Source organism: Cicer arietinum, chromosome 4, assembly GCF_000331145.2.
Source record: "Cicer arietinum cultivar CDC Frontier isolate Library 1 chromosome 4, Cicar.CDCFrontier_v2.0, whole genome shotgun sequence".
Classification (NCBI taxonomy): domain Eukaryota; kingdom Viridiplantae; phylum Streptophyta; class Magnoliopsida; order Fabales; family Fabaceae; genus Cicer; species Cicer arietinum.
In genome coordinates, this window is record NC_021163.2 from 55,145,582 (window position 1) to 55,167,091 (window position 21,510).

At 28.1% G+C, this 21,510-nt stretch overlaps 1 protein-coding gene and 1 long non-coding RNA gene across 3 annotated transcripts in view; both read right to left on the bottom strand.

The window, feature by feature from the left end:
- Window positions 1-10,555: 10,555 nt before the first annotated feature.
- LOC113786276 (uncharacterized) lies at window positions 10,556-12,023 on the bottom strand. The gene is made up of 3 exons (XR_003472415.2): window positions 11,830-12,023; window positions 11,605-11,697; window positions 10,556-10,790 (listed from the first exon to the last, which is right to left on the bottom strand). It is a non-coding gene; the product is annotated as an uncharacterized lncRNA (long non-coding RNA).
- A 3,825-nt stretch (window positions 12,024-15,848) lies between these two features.
- LOC101510474 (two-component response regulator ORR21) overlaps window positions 15,849-21,510 on the bottom strand; it is a 12,293-nt gene continuing 6,631 nt past the window's right edge. Inside the window, exons 7-8 of one of the 2 annotated variants that reach the window (XR_012162777.1) lie at window positions 21,212-21,239; window positions 15,849-20,141 (exon numbers count right to left, since the gene is read on the bottom strand). The gene's annotated coding sequence lies outside the window, so the exon portion shown is untranslated. Of the gene's footprint in view, window positions 21,240-21,510 lie in introns of both variants that reach the window. The other variant, XM_004498185.4, reaches the window with a different exon arrangement.

Genomic DNA, 21,510 nt, shown 5'->3' on the forward strand with positions numbered 1-21,510 from the left:
AAAAAAATAACTTAAGTGTTATATATATATATATATATATATATATATATATATATATATATATATATATATGTATATATATATAAATTAAATGAACCTAAAAATAATTATACGTTTCTTTTTTATTTGATTAAACTAAATTTCTATATATTATGATTTTGATTTGATATTTTTATGACTTTATATATATTTCTAATATCTGTTGTGATTCTTTTATTCTACTTTATATTCTTTAGAATAATACGATATTGCTTTCTATTCATTTTAGCAGTTTACATGACAATAATTACCTTGTGTTTATTCTTTCAAATATAAGTTTTCATATCATAACTTATGTATTATTTTCATGTGGAGAAACAGCAATTTTCATATTGAATACAAGCTGTTAAAGAGTTATTAAGTAGCAATAATAATCGTGTTGAATTGTTTTGTGTTTATTTTAATTAAAATATTGATTTGGCATTATAATAATTTATATTTGTTTATGCTTATTCCTTTAATTTTTGGATTTTATTATTGTTGAAAGAAAGTTATGCAAATATCTAGTTGTGAACTTCAAGATAAAAATGTAAAATAGTCTTTGAAACAACATATATAAAAAAGTTAATTAGTCTTTTACAAAAAAAATTATTAAATAAAAACATGATGGTTACTAAAAATAATTAAAAATTTACCTTTCTGATACTAAAGTATAATAAAAATTAACATAATGGCCCAATAATTTTTTTTGAACCAACACATTTATTTAAAAATACTTTAAAATAGTGTAGATAATTCTAATTGATTCAAAAAATTAATGATTGTCCAATTAATCCGTATGAACTGAACTGACAACCTACTCAAATTGAATACTCGAGATTGACTAAATTGAATTCTGGCATGAACAGAAGTGAGTGTTTAAATAGAACCCACAGATTGGGTCAATTGATTTTTTGGGCCCAAATCCTCCCAACCCGGCCCGCTTTCTACCCCTAACTGAGACTACTTGGAAAACACCATGTTTGGATATTATAAAGTGAATATTGATGGTGCCTTTTAACCTATTGCCCAAAAAATTTCCTTTGGTGGACTCATTGGTGGCGGAAATGACAATTATTGTACTGATTACTATGGCAGTCTAGACGTTGAAAATGTTCTTTTTGTTGAAGCTTGAGCTCTTCTTCATGATGTTAGGCTGGCTCGAAATATGGGCTTAACAAAGTTAATCTTTGAAAGCAATTTGAAACTTCTAAATAACATGGTTAGAGGTGTGTCGTCTATCCCATTGGATCTTCAACCTCTCTTGAAAGAGGTCCACTCTCTCTATCATCTTATTGATTACAACACTTCTCTTCATCACATCTTATGTGAAGTTAATTGTAGTGCTATTTTCTAACAATAGAAAGTTTGTGCACATTTTTCTGCTTTATTGACTTTTCTCTTTTATTTGATACATTAATATGCATATAATTAATGCATACAAGGGAATAAGAGGATCATAGCATTAACAAACTTATAAATTTCAACCATATTTTTCTCTTTTTAATAATCAATTAATTATTTGATCACTTTATAATGCTAATAAAATGCTCTATTTTAATCGATTAAATTTATGTTTTGTATCCATTGAATTTTATGGATCTCTTCCTAAAATAACATGGAGAATGTTAATAAGTGTCTTCATCACATCTTTTAAAAAATTAAATATAAAAATATTGAATTGACAATATATTGAAAATTGTGTTTTTAATTTTTAAAAGTTTAATATTGATTTTTCTCATATAAAACTTCTAATTTTAGATTTCTTAGTTAACAAGACACAAATAATTACTGATACTAGATATTTCGAGTACATCAATATATGTCTTTTTAACTCCCTCAATTGAGTAAAAACAAAAACTCACTCAACTTATCATTTGAACTTCTAAAATTTTCATAAAAATCTTGATGTTTATTAGAATTCATTCATTCTTTGTTTTATTAACCTTTTATTATTATTTTTATTTCCTTGTTAGCTTTTCATGTATACAGGACCAAACAAAATATTTTGGGAATTTTTGTTTTGTTTTTTTTTTAGGTTTTATTTTTGGGAATTGCATGATACATATTCGACAAAATACATCTCAAAATCCTTAATGTTTAACGATAACAATTTGATCTTTTAATTTTTTATTTTTCTAATTTTGTCATTTAAATTATATTTTACTTTCACCATTAGTCTTTTAAGTTATATTAAATTACACATATAGCCTATTAAATTTGAGTATTTTCTTGAATTACTATTAAGATCTAATTCAAACAGCGCAATGAATTGACTATCTATGCTACTTTACAAGTGAATGAAATTAATGATATTGATTATGTAAATAGATATTTCTTACCAAGTTTTTAGAGGCTATATATGTGTCTAAATGGTTGTAGAAAAATTGAGAAATATAGACTGTATATAAGGTTTGATAACTGTTTTATAAAGGATTAGTATGAAAGATTTATTGTTGCAACATTTGGTAGAATTTCTAATTATAAGATATTTTCAATTGCACAAACTGTTGTTCAAAGTGAGACAAATGACTAACAATGCAAACATAATGCAACTTAAAGGACTAAATCGGAAAGGAAAAACTTAAAGGATCTAAGCGAAACTAAGCTCAACTTAAAGAGCATATTTGTTACAAAAAAAAAAGGTAATTTCAACTTAAAAGGCATATGTGTTTACAAACTGCTATTTTCGTGAAAAATAAAAAATATTATGATCTATTTTGCCAATATATTTTATATTATGATTCACATGAAGTTGTTTTATATTATTTGAAGAGAATAAAAATAAAATATAATCAAATAAACAATGCACGTAGCACAAGAAATGCTATGTACAAAAAACATGTACCAAATTCAATATTTTGAGGTCAATAGGGACATTGATTCTTAGTCACATAGTATTTACATAAATTATAGATTGCAAACACCACTAATTACTATATGTTGGGGAGTTTAAGGGAGTGCAAGAGAAACAAAGAGTCAAATGCTTTAGGACCGCATGAGATTTTGACACCACATATTCACTCAAAAATTTAAGGCGATGATTATATGAGCTACCTTTATCTCTTATAAATTCAACATTTAACTCATACATAGTCAATATGGAACTTAACTCAGCAGTTTTGGCCGATGTTGGGAAAAATAACCAAATAGAGAAATTTAAAAAACAATCAAAATACAAAAAAATAACATAGAAACTCCAAAATTGGAGAAAAAATCACAAGTAGATAATAACACTAAGTAAAAAATGTTACAACGCATATACTTATCTCAAATACACCACAATACAACCACATTATTCAAAGAGAATATCTAACTATCTATCACAAAACTCTAAGACAAGATAAAAATAAAAGTGAGATATAAACTTAAAATGTTGTTAAGTAGAGCAAATTTTTGAGTCATATATATAGGCTTGAGCTCACTTTTCCTTTACAATTCTAAGCAATGTGAGACTATTTCCACATATATAATATAAATCAACTCTAATAATCTTCACCTTGGTTGAAATATATTTATCTTCAAGTTTCATTATCTACATTGACAATCATAGTTCCAAATAACTTTCATACTCTATCATAAAAAGTATATTTCACTTGAAGTTAATCCACTTCAAGAGTTTCTTCTCCATAACGAACACCATACTAAAAAATATGGTGCAAACATCCATGTTGACTTTCTCAAAATTTTTTTCAACAACTGACATAATTTCACAGCACGCCTTGCATCAATGCCAACCAGTGCTAATGTGCTAACCCACTAGCAATAATTCATCCTTTTCTGTGATATCGCAAATATTTCATAAGGATGCACTTCTCATTTTTAGACAAGATTTTCATCTCCCATCACGGGGAAGACATTGCTAGCATTTGACTCACATGCCCAAACTTTTTCTAACATTTTAGAATCATTTCATAGTTTTTCTTCATATCAATCTCTAGCAACCAACACTAAGTTTGATGAAGTGCTTTCCTCACTTTTTAACCTTTTTCTTCAAAAATAATTTTGCTAGCAACTTCTTCAAAGATTAAGGTTTCCTTCTCATATATCAAAACAAGTTTGATATGTCCATAGAAAGATGGAAAATACCATATGAGTATTAAAGTCTTATCTTCTTCTTCAATCTTCACTCTAATGGCTTATAAAAGAGACAACACCATTAGGCATGGCAACGAAGCGGGTAGGGGGCGGATTTTGCCTCCTCCGCGCACCCGACTAATCTAGGAAAACCCGCACCCGCACCCGTTTCATAGCGGGTGTAAAATTTAAACCCCCATTCCCGCCCACAACGGATTTCGGGTTTCCCCGCCCACACTCACACCCATTTATATATATAAAATTATAAACTTAAAAATCATATCTATTATAATTAATATAATAAAATAATTATTATATCATTTCATAGTTTTTCTTCATATCAATCTCTAGCAACCAACACTAAGTTTGATGAAGTGCTTTCCTCACTTTTTAACCTTTTTCTTCAAAAATAATTTTGCTAGCAACTTCTTCAAAGATTAAGGTTTCCTTCTCATATATCAAAACAAGTTTGATATGTCCATAGAAAGATGGAAAATACCATATGAGTATTAAAGTCTTATCTTCTTCTTCAATCTTCACTCTAATGGCTTATAAAAGAGACAACACCATTAGGCATGGCAACGAAGCGGGTAGGGGGCGGATTTTGCCTCCTCCGCGCACCCGACTAATCTAGGAAAACCCGCACCCGCACCCGTTTCATAGCGGGTGTAAAATTTAAACCCCCATTCCCGCCCACAACGGATTTCGGGTTTCCCCGCCCACACTCACACCCATTTATATATATAAAATTATAAACTTAAAAATCATATCTATTATAATTAATATAATAAAATAATTATTATTAGATAATAATAAAATAAAAAATTATTTTCTATAGATATAAGATTATAATTTTTAATATTTAACAAAATATTAAATATGTATATGTATAGAAAATTCAAAAATTACTATAATATTACTTGCGAGGCGGATTTGGGTGCGGGTGCGGGCTGGATATCATCACCCCTACACCCGTCCCCGCACCCAAAATTTAATTTCGGGGAAAATCCGCACCCACACCCAATCAAAACAGGTTTTCTACGCCCAAATCAAACGGGTTTGGGTGGGTATCCGCGGGTGCGGATATTTTTGCCATCCCTAAACACCATTGACACCACTTAGATGATTATATACTTTCATATTTTCATTCATGCTTAAGTTATGATATTGTTCCTTCAACAACAATCGATTTGAGATACCTTTTGCCTGATATAGCTTTTCAAGTTTCTCCTAAAACTCTTTGGTTGTCGACTTGTCTTGCACATTAGTAAAAATATTCTTAACCAAATACAATTGAATTGCACTTGCAGCTCTCAAATATAATTCCTCTCATTTGTCTTTGTCAATATCAGAAACGTTTCCTTTTAATGTCTTGTATAATCCTGATTGTATCAACACCTCTTTGACTTGTATTATCCACAAGCCACAATTGATTTTCCCATCAGATTTGTATATGTCAAACTTAACAACTCTTGAAAATTTTAGCATTGCGACAACATGAAAACAGTAATCGTGCCACAAGTAAGTTTCCAGAAAAGAGAAGTGAGTCACAAAGAACCACTTAATAACAAGTATTTCTTAATCAAAAACTTTTCCAAAAAATACTTCTACAATATCAAAATTATTTTCTAAGGTTGAAGATTAGACAATAGTGCAGCCACAAAACATACTAAGAATTAAATACTCTACCGAATCAAAAGCTACCGCATCAGATGTTGGAAAAAATAAACAAAGAGAGAAATTTAAATAACAATATAAATACAAAAAAATGACATGGAAACTCTAAACTTGGAGAAAAAATCACGATAAAGAGAATAACGCTATGTGAAAATTGTTGCAACACATTAACTTTTCTCAAATACTTCACACCTCCAATACAACTACACTCTCCAACAAGAATATCTAACTGGAATAAAAATGAGTTGACAATCTTCTCAATGTCATTAAAAATTTTAACTGGAATAATAATGAAGAATTAAGATTAATTTAACTTTAAATATCTTAAGAAAATTGTTTTGATTTTACATTTTTTTTATTCAACAATTTAATTATTTTTCCTATTTATTTTCGTTTGCTCTTGAAACTTTGAATGTTTCCTAAAATATTGAATGAATTATTTGAATTTCTATAAAAAAAAATAGTCATTTAAAACCACAAGATTTTTTCTGTCATTTAAAAATAGTCTTTTAAAATTTACATGACTTTTCTATGTCGTTTAAAAATAGTTTTTTAAAAATTGCAAGACTCTTATAAGTCCTTTAAAATCTTACATTGTCTTTTAAAATTTGCGAAACATTTTTTTTTATTTTTTTAATGTAAAAAATGACTTTTAAAATCTCTAATTGGCGTGAATTGGAATGAAAATCTAGAGCGATATATATGAGGTCGCTCTTACTTTACAATTTTAAGCAATGTCAAACAATTTTAACTTATAAGCAAAATATATTTTTAGTCCAATTCCCTCTTAGGTCTAAGTTTCTTTTTTTTCAATTTGGTAATTTAAGTTACATTCAATTTGCATCATCAACCTTCAAGTTATATTGAATCACACAAGAAATCCTTTAAGTTTGAATTTTTCTGAAATTACTATTACGAAATATTATGATCTAGTCGAAACATCGCAATAAGTTGTCTGTTCAAACTACTTTTCAAGTGAAAGGAGTTAATGACATTGATTATATAAATAGACATACCATGTTTTAAGGCTATGCATGTATCTAAATGGTTGCAAACAAAATCAAGAAATGAAGACCATTCATAATGTTTGATGAATGATTTTTGAAGGTTTAGTATGAGAGGTATAGTTTTAGAACATTTGGTAGAGTTTTTAATGATTGAAAGCTTTCAATTGTATCAATCATTGTTGAAAATGAGATAAATGACTAACAGTGAAAACATAGTATAACTTAAATGATCAAATGGAGAGAAAATAAACTTAAATAACCTAAGTAAAAACTAAACTAAACTTAAAATACTATAGATGTATTTTTGCCTAACATATATAATATCAATACATTTTGACATGAACATCGTAACTAAAACTTGATAGGTTACTTTTTAACAAGAAATAAATTAAGTTCTTAATTTTTTCAACAATTTGATGATATTAAAATTTTGTTGCTGAAAAAATAACATTATTTCACAGTTTCCATATTCACCACACACTGCTAACCAAAGACCAAAACACTTATCCCACTTATAACTCTTCCTCCTTAAATCAAACCAGAGAATTGCATAGTGTGGTCCATTGTCAAATTTATCAGAGCATTTACCACCTAACATGGGATTGAGCGCTAATTGAAATTGTTTGTGAAAATAGATCACAAATGACATTGAACCATCTTTTAAGAAGAGTTGTTTAATCTTTATATCTTTTTCTCTTTCCCAAAGAGGAAGGTGTATGATACAACTCAAAAAATGAACTCGAAATAACATTTTTATTTAAGCACTCTTTCTTTAAGTATCCACAGTGGGACTCCTCATTTGTGTGCTTAAATAGATTTCATGTGTATATACAACACATTTTATAACTTTTAATGATAGTGTTTAAAACACCAATCTCTCAAACTTAGTACCTCAAGTTTTACTAAATAAGACCCATAAACCACTATATATAGTTATATTTCAATATCACTTGTTTATTTTGTGTAAACGTCATTTTAGTCATTAAAAATTACTTATAGTGTCATAATAGGTCATTGAAAGAATATAAATTATTTAAAACTCCCTAAATCTTACTTATGTTGGTCATTTTGATCCATAACAAAAAAAATGTATCACATTTAACGTTAGGGACTAAAATGACTAGCAAAAGTAAAATTTAGAAAATTTTAAATAATTTATCTTCTGTTAGAGACTATTGTAACGCTATAACACTATGTCACTTTTAGGTACTAAAATGAACACTTACTCTTTATTTTAATATAATTTATTGAGAGGAACCCACAAAAAAAGTAAATATAGATGACTTATAAAAACACTCTTCTTTATCACCCACTTTCTTAATCTCACAATGGGCGTGCTTAAAAATAATTCTACCTCGGCTCTTAAACATAAGATACTCTTGAGTTTTTTCTTTTTTAAGTCTAATAATTATTTATTTATTAACATACCTCTAATTATGGTACATCTTTTTTTTGCAATATATAATAAATATGTTTAAGCAAGTGGTTAGGAGTTTGATCTCTAGATCTTGTGTATCAAGAAAATCTAGTTAGGGATGGGAGAACCCCAACTTGTGTATCTAACAGATTTTCCGACGGAGATCAGACGCAACTAAACAACGGAGGATACTTCGTACCTATAATATGGTGATAAAAGAATATGTATGTCTAGTCCAAAGATTATATCCAAATTACTAAGGTTTTCTTAGAGTATGTTTGGTTGTGAGGAGAAATTGCAAAGAGAAAATAAGGTGAAAAAACATGAAAATAGAAAAATATGCGAGAAATAGAATAAGATTGAAGTATGGTTTAATTTAAGAGAATGATAAAAGACGGAGGTGTTTTAATTTTCTAAAAGAAAAAAAATACCCTTTAACTAAAAACCTAATATATCATGTCAAACCAGATTTATTTAAAATAGACGAGGCCAAATTATTTTATAAGCTTACATAGCTAAATAGATTAAGTTACATATCTTTGAAAAAACTTTTAGATCTACCAAGCCAGTCTAATAAAATAAATTTAAATAATATTTTTTTATTACTATTATAAGTATATTAAATTATGTATTTTTTGTTTAATCGTAAATTTGTTAATTTTTTGATAATTTAAACATACTAACCTATATCTATTTTAAATATATTTAAATATATTATTATAAAATATAATTAAAATGTAATATCATATATTAAATCGAATTTTCTTAAAGGTCGTGTTAATTCTCATAATAGACCTTAATCTTGTTAAACCATTAATTTATTAATCTATTTTTGAAGGTTTAAGCTTTTGCAAAATAAATTGTGAAGCATAATTTTAATCAAATATTCAAACTTTGTTAGACTTTTAAAATAGTTAATAAAGGTCATTTAAAAAAAGACCTATGACATCTAATAGGTTAAACCCCAACCTAATGTTTTTAAGATAGACATGATCTAAGCTTATGAAACTTAGGTATAATTTATTCCTTATGAAACTTTCCTTATTATATATATATGACAACAATAGGAAGAAGTTAGGAGCTTGCTAATTTTAAAATGACAACATGTCCTTCTCTAATTTTAAAATAAGAAAGGAAGAAGTTAGGAGCTTGCTAAGAATTTTTTCAAAAAAAAACTTTGAAGATTTTCACAATAGCATGAAAATATAACAAAAATGAGAGGATACCATAAGAGACTTCAATTTGTCTATTATAGTTCAGAATTACCACCTAAAATAAATAAATCCGCGCAATGCACTCAATAAATATGAATAGAAAATACAATAAAAAATAATAAATTCTAAAATACTCCTTAGCAAATTCAATATTAAATTGCGTTCATTCAAATAATTTTTATTACGCTATCTTTCTACCAATTTGATGTTTTTGAACAAATACATATTTAATTTCTATTTTATTCACAATTATTTCTAACACTAAAAATAGTATTTATAAATCTAGATTCTCTAATAAATAAACAACTTTTTTACTAATTATATAACCATGTCAATGTACATGTGTTTTGTTGTTTGGTTGATTTGGTCAACTTTTTTACGAATTTTATCTCACAGAGAACTTTCGAACCAAGTTAAAAAGAAATTTTGGGTGTCCAATAGGCCATTGATTCAGAATTCAACTATTGCAAGTTTAAACTTAAGAAAAAAATGGTGACTTATTGTATTTGTGGGTGGGATGTTCAACTCTAAAGGAAGAGGTTTTTTTTTTTTTTTTCTCCTCCAACATTTGCAATTATAATTCCAATTTTGGTTCAAGCTTATAATAGGTAATTAATTTTTTTACCGAATGATAAGCGATTAATTGGAGTGTTATTTTCAATTACACAAAAATTTAAGCAACATTTTACCGCTATCAAATTGGAGTGGGATGAAAATTTAATTTACAACACGATTAAAATTCTCTGTTTTTGAAGTAAATAATTTTAAAAAGTTTTTACACCGTCAACAAATAATAACTGTTGAATCTTTAATAATATTTAACTTTTATCATAAATATATTTATTTGACTTTTATCATAAATATTTATAAAATCACCTCTATAATTTACAATGTGTAATATTTTTTACTTAGCATCAAAATTAAACTCTTTTCCAAAACTGTCTACTATTTGAAAAAGAGTAATGTGCAAATCTACATAAGAATCATTATTATTAGACTATGTCAACCACCAATTTTTTAAGATAAAAAGTTCTTGATTTGATCTTCAGGACTTAACCATGCTCTAATTGTCATATTATTTTTTTGAAAAGCAAATCAATTAAGTAACCATTATCTAATCATAAGACATGTTAAGACTTCATATTACAACAAGTACCACAAACATATTACATGTTATGTTAAATTAAACTTCATATTAACTAATAGGACCATTAATAATAGTAAACATAAAACAAGTACCTCAAATAATACAAAATAACCAAACGATCACAAAGTGTTCAGTTCCACTAAATACTCTGCCTTTATTTCATCATGACATATTGATCTACTTGTTACACAAAATTGAAGACTCTCTTTACTTCACCGTGACATTCTTCAAATCTTGTAAAAAAATATTGAAATATAATTAGGAAATATAAATTGAAGTATGAAATAAATCATATGGATACTAACATTATGATATGCATATAAAATTATAGGCTTAGAAATAATAAAGATTTTTGTACAAAAAAAAAAAGAAAGTAAAAATACATGTATAATCCTTTAAGTTTAATTCAATTTTTGTATAGATCGTTTAAACTTATTTTATTCTGATTTAATCATTTAAATTATATTTTATTTGTACCGTTAGTTATTTATCTTAACTTTAACAACAATTATGAAACCTTCTGATTAATTGAAACTCTACCAAATACTACATCATATGTTTCTTATACTAATCATTCAGAAAACATTCATCAAATATTATAAATAGTATATATTTCTTGATATTCTCTACAATAATTTAAACTGACGAATAACTTTAAAAACAATATAATAAAGATCTATCAGGATAATCAATAATCAATGTCTTTAACTTCTTTCACATGCAAAGGTAGTTTGGACACTCAACTTGTTGCGATATTTTGATTCATGACACTAATTTGGGAAAATTTTAAAACTTAAACGGCTACAATAATATTTTAATATATTTTAAAGGTTAATTGTGCAAATCTATGTATCTTAAATGGCCAAATAAAAAAAATTAAAGAATCTAAACAAAAAAATTGAGCTAAAATTAAAGTATTTAAGATATATTTTTGCCAAAAAAGTAATAAAGGTTTATTTATTTTTTGCATAAAAAAAATAGAGATGAACTTTTACTTTATAAAAATAAATAAATAATTACTTTTAAGCTAAATTGTTACAAACTTACACACGCAATAACAAGTTTTGTATACACTACACCGTCCAACTTGAGGAGGCGTACACCAATAATTTGGACATTCAAAGTCATAAAGACACATGTCTGTTATGTTAAACAAGAATAAATGTTAAGGAAATTTAAGAACAAAAAAAAAATGTTAAAGGAAATTAAGAGGGTGAAAGATAGAGTCTTAGGTAAAAAATAAATTTCAGAAGAACGAAAAAACAAACTTACCTTCAGCATCAATTACAACAAGAAGCATGGAAAAAAGGAGGATCATAGCAATAAAAAACTTGAACATTTCAGCCATTTTTTTTATCTCCTTTGCACGTAAGAATCAGTTAATTGTTTGATCACTTTATAATGTAAAAAAATGCTCTGTTTTGTTCAATTATTAAATATTAAATTGTTTTGCATCGATAAAGTTTTAAGAAGCTCTTCCTAAAATAATTGTTAGTAAGTGTCTATTGAGTACATTGAGTGCTATGTTTGTCTCTCTGGCTCACTCAATTGATCATGTGACTTGACGTTAGTAAAAGTGTGATACAAATTTTGGTGTTCATCACAGGTCATTCATTTTTTGCTTTTATCAACATTTCATTTTTTATTTTTTTTATTTTCATGTTTGTATGATGATACCCAAAACCAAAAATCCTAAAAAAAAACAATAATGTTGTGAAGAAATATTGATAACTTAACCAAAATCATTTACATTGTTGGGTATTAGACTTTTTTCCTGTGTAGAGAAAAGTCCAAATATTGTAGCTCATCACGTGTCTCACTCATTCAAGTGGAGATGGGTTTTGTTAGGATTGAAGGAGAGATACTATTTTGAAGAAGAAAAAAAACGCAGCCACCAAAATAGAAAAGAGAAGAGTAAACTATATTCCTGATTTTGTCAAACCAGTCTCAGAAAAACATCGATTGTATATTCATTAACTGTTGGATCGAGCTGATTTTTGGATAGCAAGTTCGCAACATACATGTCTTCGTTTTTCAATGTCAAATTGGCGAAACGATGTCTGAAGAGGGAGAAACAATGCTTGCACAGTAGCAGGTTTTTGGGATGTTTTTCTTCTTGTTTTTCATTTGTAAGATTTAGTGATTTGTTATTTTAGCTGGATGTAGACACAATTTGTTCATCATTTTGAAACTTTCTTGTACCTTTATTTGATTATACTTGAGTTATTTCTTTGGTCTAGACGATCCATTGATTTTACCCTTGCATTGAGAGATTTTCCACGTTACGCATATTTATTTGATCAATTTTGTTGTCATATATTTGTTGTTGCTCCTCACGAATTCTTGCAAGTTGGAAGAATTTTATATTCGTCGTGTATTGCTTGTTATCGTGTTTATGTGTATATTCCCATCATACCCAATATATGGCATATTAGATTAGTGATTATGTGAATGTGTACCTTTCATACTTGAAGGGTTTATTGTGGCTCAATGGATATTGTGTGAGTGTGTATGTATATGTATATTCATTAGGTAAGGATAGAGACCTCTCAACCGACTAATCAAATAGTTGATTTGATTATTTATATTTAATTTAATTAATTAAGGCAATTTATAAAATTAGTGTTACGCAGAAATTAAGTGACAACAAATTTGTCCGCTTTGAATTTTGTATGCAAGACTTCACGGTTTTGTCCTTAGTAAAATATGCATTTGTGGGTTGAGAAATGTAAGTGTTGTTTATAAACAATCGGTAATCTCAATTCCCAAGCAATACAAGACTTTTTGATGTTCTAGAGCAGTAGCCTTGTAGTTCAGGTTAAGAGGCTAAATATCATGTAGTTTAGACCCCAACTTGTCACATCAATATTCTGACTTTAAGTCATATTTTTAAGGTATTGTCCACTTTAGGTCTTATGTATATGCCCTCACGATTTTTTCCTTAGTTAAAGGCTTATCAGTAGATTGTAAAAATGTGTTTTTTATACATTAACTTTAACATCAATTTCTAAAGGACTCGAGACATTTTCATGTAGCGAAACAAAATTTATGCAAAAACTTTTTTGGATTCAAAATCACGAGAGTTCTTAACAAAGCTCATATGTTTAAGTTAGTATGATAACTTGTAGCATGTTCAAATAAACTTTGGGTTAGAGTGATGCGAGTCAAATATGGTTGTGGTGTTCAAAGCCATGCCTAAGATAACTCATCATAACAACACATCTCACATTTGGCGAGTTATCTCTCAAGTCTGGTCGAAGGTGGAATGTAACATAGCTTGGAATGTGCGTAATGGTCAAGATACTAGGTTTTGGAAAAATAATTGGATAGTTGGTTGTGGCCCCATCCAAGATCAGTGATAAGGTAAGAACTCTATAGGTCAAGCAAAGTACCCAATATCATTATATGCAAATAATTACAGTTGACGAATGGATGTGCTCGAGCACCTCCTTCCAAATTTGAAACTATTATATCCCTCATCCATAATGCAAAAGTGGACTTCCCGAATTGGATTCTTGCTCATGACAACCAAATCTATCTTAAGTCGTCATATAACATCTTAGCTAACCATGTGGAGGATAATGAAAAAGAACACGATTCTATGTTCCTTAAAGCTTGGGAGTGCTCTGGTCCTAATAACATCAGGTCTTTCATTTAGAAATTTGCTCATGAAAAAATCTTAACTAATATGGAGCAGAAGAGACACAACATGACGTCAAATGCTATATGTCATTGTTTCAATTTTTGTCCTGAATCTATAATGCATATACTCCGCGATAGTGAACCAATGTTTGAATTTTGGAACATCATAAATCCGACTAAGTGGAGTCGTTGCTTCAGTTTGGGTATGCATGCTTGGTTGAAGTGAAATTTCTCTACAGATCATATTGGTTGTGTTCCTTGGAGGCTTATGAAGGATAGAAATGAACTAGTGTTTTAAAACTCCTCTGACTTGTACACAGATTTTTGGATTAACACTCAAAATCATTTTCATCTAGTTGTTAAAGAGACTAGTAAACCCCATGGATTTTAGAAACCGAAGAACACTACTATTAAGACTACTTGAAAATCACCCCCATCTAGTGAATGTCTTTTAAAATATTACTCGAAATTCTTCCTCTTGTGGACTCATTCGCGATGAGAATGACAATTATTGTACTGATTACTATGGAAGCCTAGGCGCTGAAAATGTTCTTTTTCCTTAAGCTTAAGCTCTTCTTCATGATGTTAGGGTGGCTAGAAATATAGGCTTAAAAAATGTAATCTTTGAAAGCAATTCTAAACCTCTGATTAACTTGGTCATAGGTGTGTTGTCGATCTCATCGGGTCTCCAACCTTTCTTAAAAGAGGTCCACTCTCTTCTTCATCTTCCTAATTGAAGTAATTCTCTTTGTCACATCTACTTCTCTTTGCAATATTTGGTAGAGTTTCTAATGATAAGATGTTTTCAATTGCACTACTCGTTGTTTAAAGTGAGACAAATAATTAACAATGTAAACACGATGTAATTTAAATGATTAAATCAGGAAAGTAAAAACTTAAAGAATGTAAGCGAAATTTAAGTTAAACTTAAAAGCAATATGTGTTATAAAAAAAACATAAAAAATATATGTCTTACAAAAAAAACATAAATGACCAAACTGTTATTTTTGTGAAAAATAAAGGACCTCATGATGTATTTTGTCTATATATTATATATCTTGATTCCATGAAATTGTTTTATGCTATTTAAAAAAAATCAAAAACAAAATTTACTCACATGATAAACATCACATGTAGCACGAGAAGTGGTTTTTTATTATTTAAAAAGAATTAAAAACACAAAATTTATTCATAAGATAAACATTACACCTAGCACGAGAAATGCTATATTCACGAAACATCTACAAAATTCAAGATTTTGATATCAATATAGACGAAGATTATCAGTCACATACTACCTATACAAACTATAGGTTGCAAACACCGTTGGTTATCATTTATTGAAGAGTTTGAGGAAGTGCGAGAGCAACGACAAGTCAAAAAAATTATGACCGCACGGAATGATATCACATCTCAATCAAAAACTTTAAGACAATAACTATGTGAGTCACCTCTCTTATATATTACACATTTAATTCATACATAGTCAATGTGAAACTTAACCACTCACACTTAACTCAACACTTTTGGCCAATGTTGGAAAAAATAAACGGGGCAAACAAATTTATTTAACAATCAAAATACACACAAAAAAAAAAAATGAAAACTCCAAAATTGAAGAAAAACCACAAGTAGAGAATAACACTAAGTGAGAGAAAACCACAAGTACATAATAACACTAGTGAAAATTATTACAACACATAAACTTCTTTCAAATACTTCACACCCACAACACAACAACACTCTCCTAAGAGAATATCTAACTACCTCTCACAAAACTCTAAGACAAGATAAAAATAAAAAGAGTTAGATATAAACTTAAAATGTTTCTAACTAGTATGAATTGAACGAAAAATTAGAATCATATATATAGGTTTGAGCTTCATCTTCTTTTACAATTCTAAGCAATGTGGAACCATATCAACATATATAATATCAATCAACGATAACAATCTTCACCTTGGTTGAAACTTATTTATCTTCAGTTTCTATTATCTACACCGACAATCATAGTTCCAAATAACTTTCATAATCTATCACAAAAAGTATACTTCACTTGAAGCTAAACCACTTCAAGAATTTCTTCTCCATAACAAAAATCATGCTAAAAAATATGGTGCAAACTATCAGGTTGAATTTCTCAAAAAGTTCTTCAGCAACCGACATAATTTCATAGCACACTTTACATCAATGTCAACCAATGGCATTATCTCCCACCATGAGGGAGACATCGCTAGCATTTGACTCAAAGTCTTTCTCTAACATTTCTCTATCAAGACAATTATTCTTCACAAGCCCAATTTTTTCACATTTCCACAACATTTCATAATCATTCAAATTTTTCTTCACATAAGACCTACCTCTAGCAACCAACACTGAGTTTGATGAAGTGTTGTTCTCACTTTTCAACCTTTTTTCTTCAGGAATAATTTTGATAGCAACTTCTTCAAAGATTAAAGTTTCCTTCTCATATATCAAAACATGTTTGATGTGCCCATAAAAAGAAGAAAAAGACCATATGAGTCTTAACGTCTTATCTTCATCTTCAATCTTTGCTCCAATAACTTCTAATTTAGAGACAATTTCATTGAAATTACTTAGATAATTAGATACTTTCGTATTTTCATCCATGTGTAAGTTATAAAACTGTTTCTTCAACAACAACCTATTTGAGATGTCTTTTTCCTAATATAACCCTTCAAATTTCTCCTAACGCTCTTTGGTTGTCGACATGTCTTGCACATTAGCAAGAATATTCTTAACCAAATACAATTGAATTACACTTGCAGTTCCCAAATCTAATTCTTTTCATTTGTATTTGTCAATGTTAGAAATATTTCCTTTAAGTGTATTGTGTAATCCTGATTGTATCAACACATATTTGACTTGTATTATCCACAAGCCAAAATTGATTTTCCCATCAAATTTGTATATGTCAAACTTAACAACATTTGAAAAAATTGTCAATGCGACAACATGAAAACAGTAAATTGTGCCACAAGTAAATTTTCAGAAAAGAGAGTGAGTCATAAATAACCATTTAATTAGAACCTTGTTCAAACAACACTTCTACAATATCAAGATTATTTTCTGAGGTGTAAGATTCGACAATGATGCAACCACATAGCATACTAAGAATTTAATATCCTACCAAACCAAAAGTTGCCGCACCAGATGTTGGAAAAAAACAAACAAATAGAGAAATTTAAATAACAATCTAAATACAAGAAAATGACATAAACTCTAAAATTAGAGAAAAAATCATGATAAGATAATAACACTATGTAAAAATTATTGCAACACATTGACTTTTCTCAAATACTTTACATCTCCCTTACAACCAAACTCTCCGACAAGAATATCTAACTACCTATCACAAAACTCTAAGACAAGAGATAAATAAAATAGTTAGATATAAACTTTTAAAAAGTTTTTTTGTGACAAAACAATCTTGATGAATTCAATCAAGATTTTAATGTAATTAAAATAAGTCTTGTAGTATTCAATTATGATTGTTTCAATTTGTTAAACATGGTGTAGAAATCTAGTGGTATTTAATCAAGACTTTTTATAACTTATAATAAGTCTTATGGTATTCAAAAACTTTCAAATTTTAATGGCACTCTGTAAAAGATTTCGTTAGATTTTTTTAGTGAATTTTTAGTAAAAAAAAATATTTTCCTACCATATGAGATTTATATGGATTATCATTTTTTTTTATTTCTTTCATCTATTTTCATCTCTCTCAATACCTCCACCTGCGTCATTTCATATATCTCTTTATTCTCTACTCCATCTCCTCATGTCCCTATTCTCATCTCCCTCTCCTCCCCCCATCTTTATCCTGTCCCATTTTTCCCTTTTGCCTTAGTTTTTTTAATGTATTTACAACTCTCTTTTCTCCCATATGTGTGTGCAGTTGTGTGCATCTGTACGTGTGTGAGTGATAAGTAAACAAGATTATGGAATCTAAAAATTTTAACTGGGATGATAATGAAGAATTGAAAATTAATGTAACTTTAAATATCTTAAGAAAACTGTTTTGATTTATTTTTTATTCAACTATTTAATTTTTTTCTTATTTATTTTCATTCGCTCTTGAAACTTTGAATATTTCTTAAAAAATTGAATGAGGACACTCTTCCTTTACAATTTTAAGCAATATGAGACAATTTTAATATGTAGACAAAAATACTTTTTTAGTTCTTTAAGTTCAGCCCAATTCCCAATTAGATCTTATAAGTTTCTTTTTCTCAATTTGATCATTTAAGTTACATTCAGTTTGCATCATTACCCCTTAAGTTATATTAAATCACACATACAATCCTTTAAATTTGAATTTTTTCTAGAATTACTATCATGAAATGTTAAGATTTACTCGAAACATCGCAATAAATTGATTGTCCATTACTTTTCAAATGAAACGAGTTAATGACATTGATTATATGGATATATTTTTATTACTATGTTTTTAAGGTTATGCATGTAACTTAAAGAATCAACTCGAAGACAAATAAACTTAAATGACCTAAGGAAGAATTAGACTAAACTTAAAGAACAATAGGTATATTTTTGTCTAACATATATAAGATCAATCAACTCTAACATAAACATTATAACTAAAACCTAATAGGTTACATTTAAAACTCTGGTAATAGAACTAAATTAAGTACATAAAACTCTGGTAATATTCAAATTTTGTCTGAAAAAATAACATTATTTCGGAGTTTTCATATTAACCACACCATTACTAACCAAATACAAAAGCGCTTCTCCCACTTTCCCCTTCCTCCTTAAATCAAACCAGCGAATTGCATAGTGTGGTCTATTGGCAAATTTATCAGAGCATTTACCACCCAAAATGAGATTGAGCGCTAATTGAAATTGTTTGTGCAAATAGTTCACGAATGACATTGAACCATATTTTAACAAGAGTTGTTTAACCTTTATATCTTTTTCTCTTTCCCAAATAGTAAGGTGTATGATACAACTCACAAAATGAACTGAAAATAACATTTTTATTTAAGCATTCTTTCTTGAAACATTCAAATGGAGCTCTTTGTTTGAGTGTTTAAATATATTTTATGTGTATACATCACACATGTTATAATTTTTAATGATAATGCTTAATAAACATCAATCTCTCCAATCTAGTACTTCAATTTTTACTAAATAAGATCTATAAATCACTATATTTCAATATCACTCGTTTATTTTAATAGTAAATGCTCGTTTTAGTCCTTGAAAGTGACGTGTAGTGTCACAACAGTCTTTGAAAGAATAGAAATTATTTAAAACTCCTTAAATATTAGTTATGTTAGTCATTTTGGTCCGTAATAAAAAAAAAGTGTTACACTTAATATTAGAGATTAAAATGACTAACAAAAATAAAATTTAGAAAGTTTTAAATAATTTATCTTTTTTTAGATATTATTGTAACACTATGTTCCTTTTAGGGTCTAAAATTAGCGGTTACTCTTAACTTAAACTTTATTGAGAGGAACCCACAAAAAAGCGAATATAAATAACTTATAAAAACATTCATCTTTATAACCACCCCTTTTTAATCCCACAATGGGTGTGCTTATATGAAATGATGAGTAACGGACCTCCCATTGTGGATAGTCTTAGGAGTAAAAAAATAATACTACATCAGTCCTTAAACATAGGATGCTCTTAAGTTTTTCTTTGTCCTTTTTTTTTTAAACTTCTTTCAAATTTTTAAGTCTATTTATTATTTCTTTACCAATATACACCCCAAATTATGTTACATCTTTTCCTATAATATATAATAAATATGTTTAAGCAAGTAGTTAAGGGTTCAATCTCTAGATCTTACTTATCGAGAAAATCTGGTTAAGGATGGAAGAACCCAACTTGTATATCCAACAGGTATTCCGACGAAGGTCGGTCACAACTAAAGATCGGTGGATACTTTGTACCTATAACATAGTTATAAAAAAAAATAGGTATGTCTATTTCAAAGATTATATCCAAATTACTTTGAGCTTTTCATAGAGTATGTTTGGTTGTGTGGAGAAATTGCAGAGAGAGAATAAGGTGAAAAAACATGAGAAGAGAAAAATATGTTAGAAATAGAATAGAATTAAAGTATGGTTTGATTTAAGAGAAAGATAAGAAAAATGGAAGCTTAGGTAAGTGTTTATATTTTCTAAAAGAAAAACTACCATTTAAATAAAAGCCTAATATATAAGAGTAAGAGTAGGTTGGACACACCGATAGTGGTCTATAGCTTAGCCTAGCCTACGATAGACATGTCAAACTAATTTATTTTTTTTTAAATAGATGAGGCCAAAATTTTTTAGAAGCTTATATAGCTAAATAGGTCAAGTTATATGTCTTCCAAAATACTTTTAGACCTACCAGACCACTAATAAAATAAATTCAAAGAATATTTTTTGTTACTATTATAAGTATATTAAATTATGTATTTTTTGTTTAATCATAAGTATGCTAACTTTTTTCGATAATTTAACATACTAACCTAATCAATTTTAAACATATTTAAATATATTATTATAAAATATAATATCATATATAAAGTTGAATTCTCTTAAATGTCATATTAATTTTCAAAATAGACCTTAATCTTATTAAACTATTAGCATATTAATCTATTTTCGAAAGTCCGTCGCAACTTGAAGGTTTAGGCTTTTGCAAAATAAATTGTGAAGCAACCTTTTAAACAAACGTTTAGGCCTTGTCTTTTAAAATGGTTAGGTCATACCTTAAAAAAATACGCCTATAACATATATAATATGTTAAACTCAGACTTAATGTTATTAAGATAGACTAGATTTAGACTTTGCAAAACCTAGCTCAATCTATTCCCATCCTTACTTAGTGATATATTTTTTTAATTTTATTCCTTATAAAACTTAACTTTATATGACAACATGCTTGCTAAGAATTTACATAAAAAAAAAGTTGAAGATTTTCAGAATAGCATGAAAATAGAATAAAAATGGGAGGATACCATAAGAGACTTCACCTTGTCTATTATAGTTCAGAATTGCCACCTAAAATAAATAAACCCGGGCAAATGCACTCAATAAATAGGAACGGAAAATACGATAGATTCTTAAAGGTAAAAAAATAAAAAGCTATGCACAAAAATTGTGATTGATCAAAAATACTAAAAAAAACTATAGCTAACAGTTCTAAGGACCTGATAGTTAATGCGAAATACAAACCATTTAATATTATAAGCAAAGAAGCCCTAAAAAAACAATTTTCCGGCAAGAAGCCATTAAATCAATCAGTTGAAATCTGATAAAACTTTATTTCCCT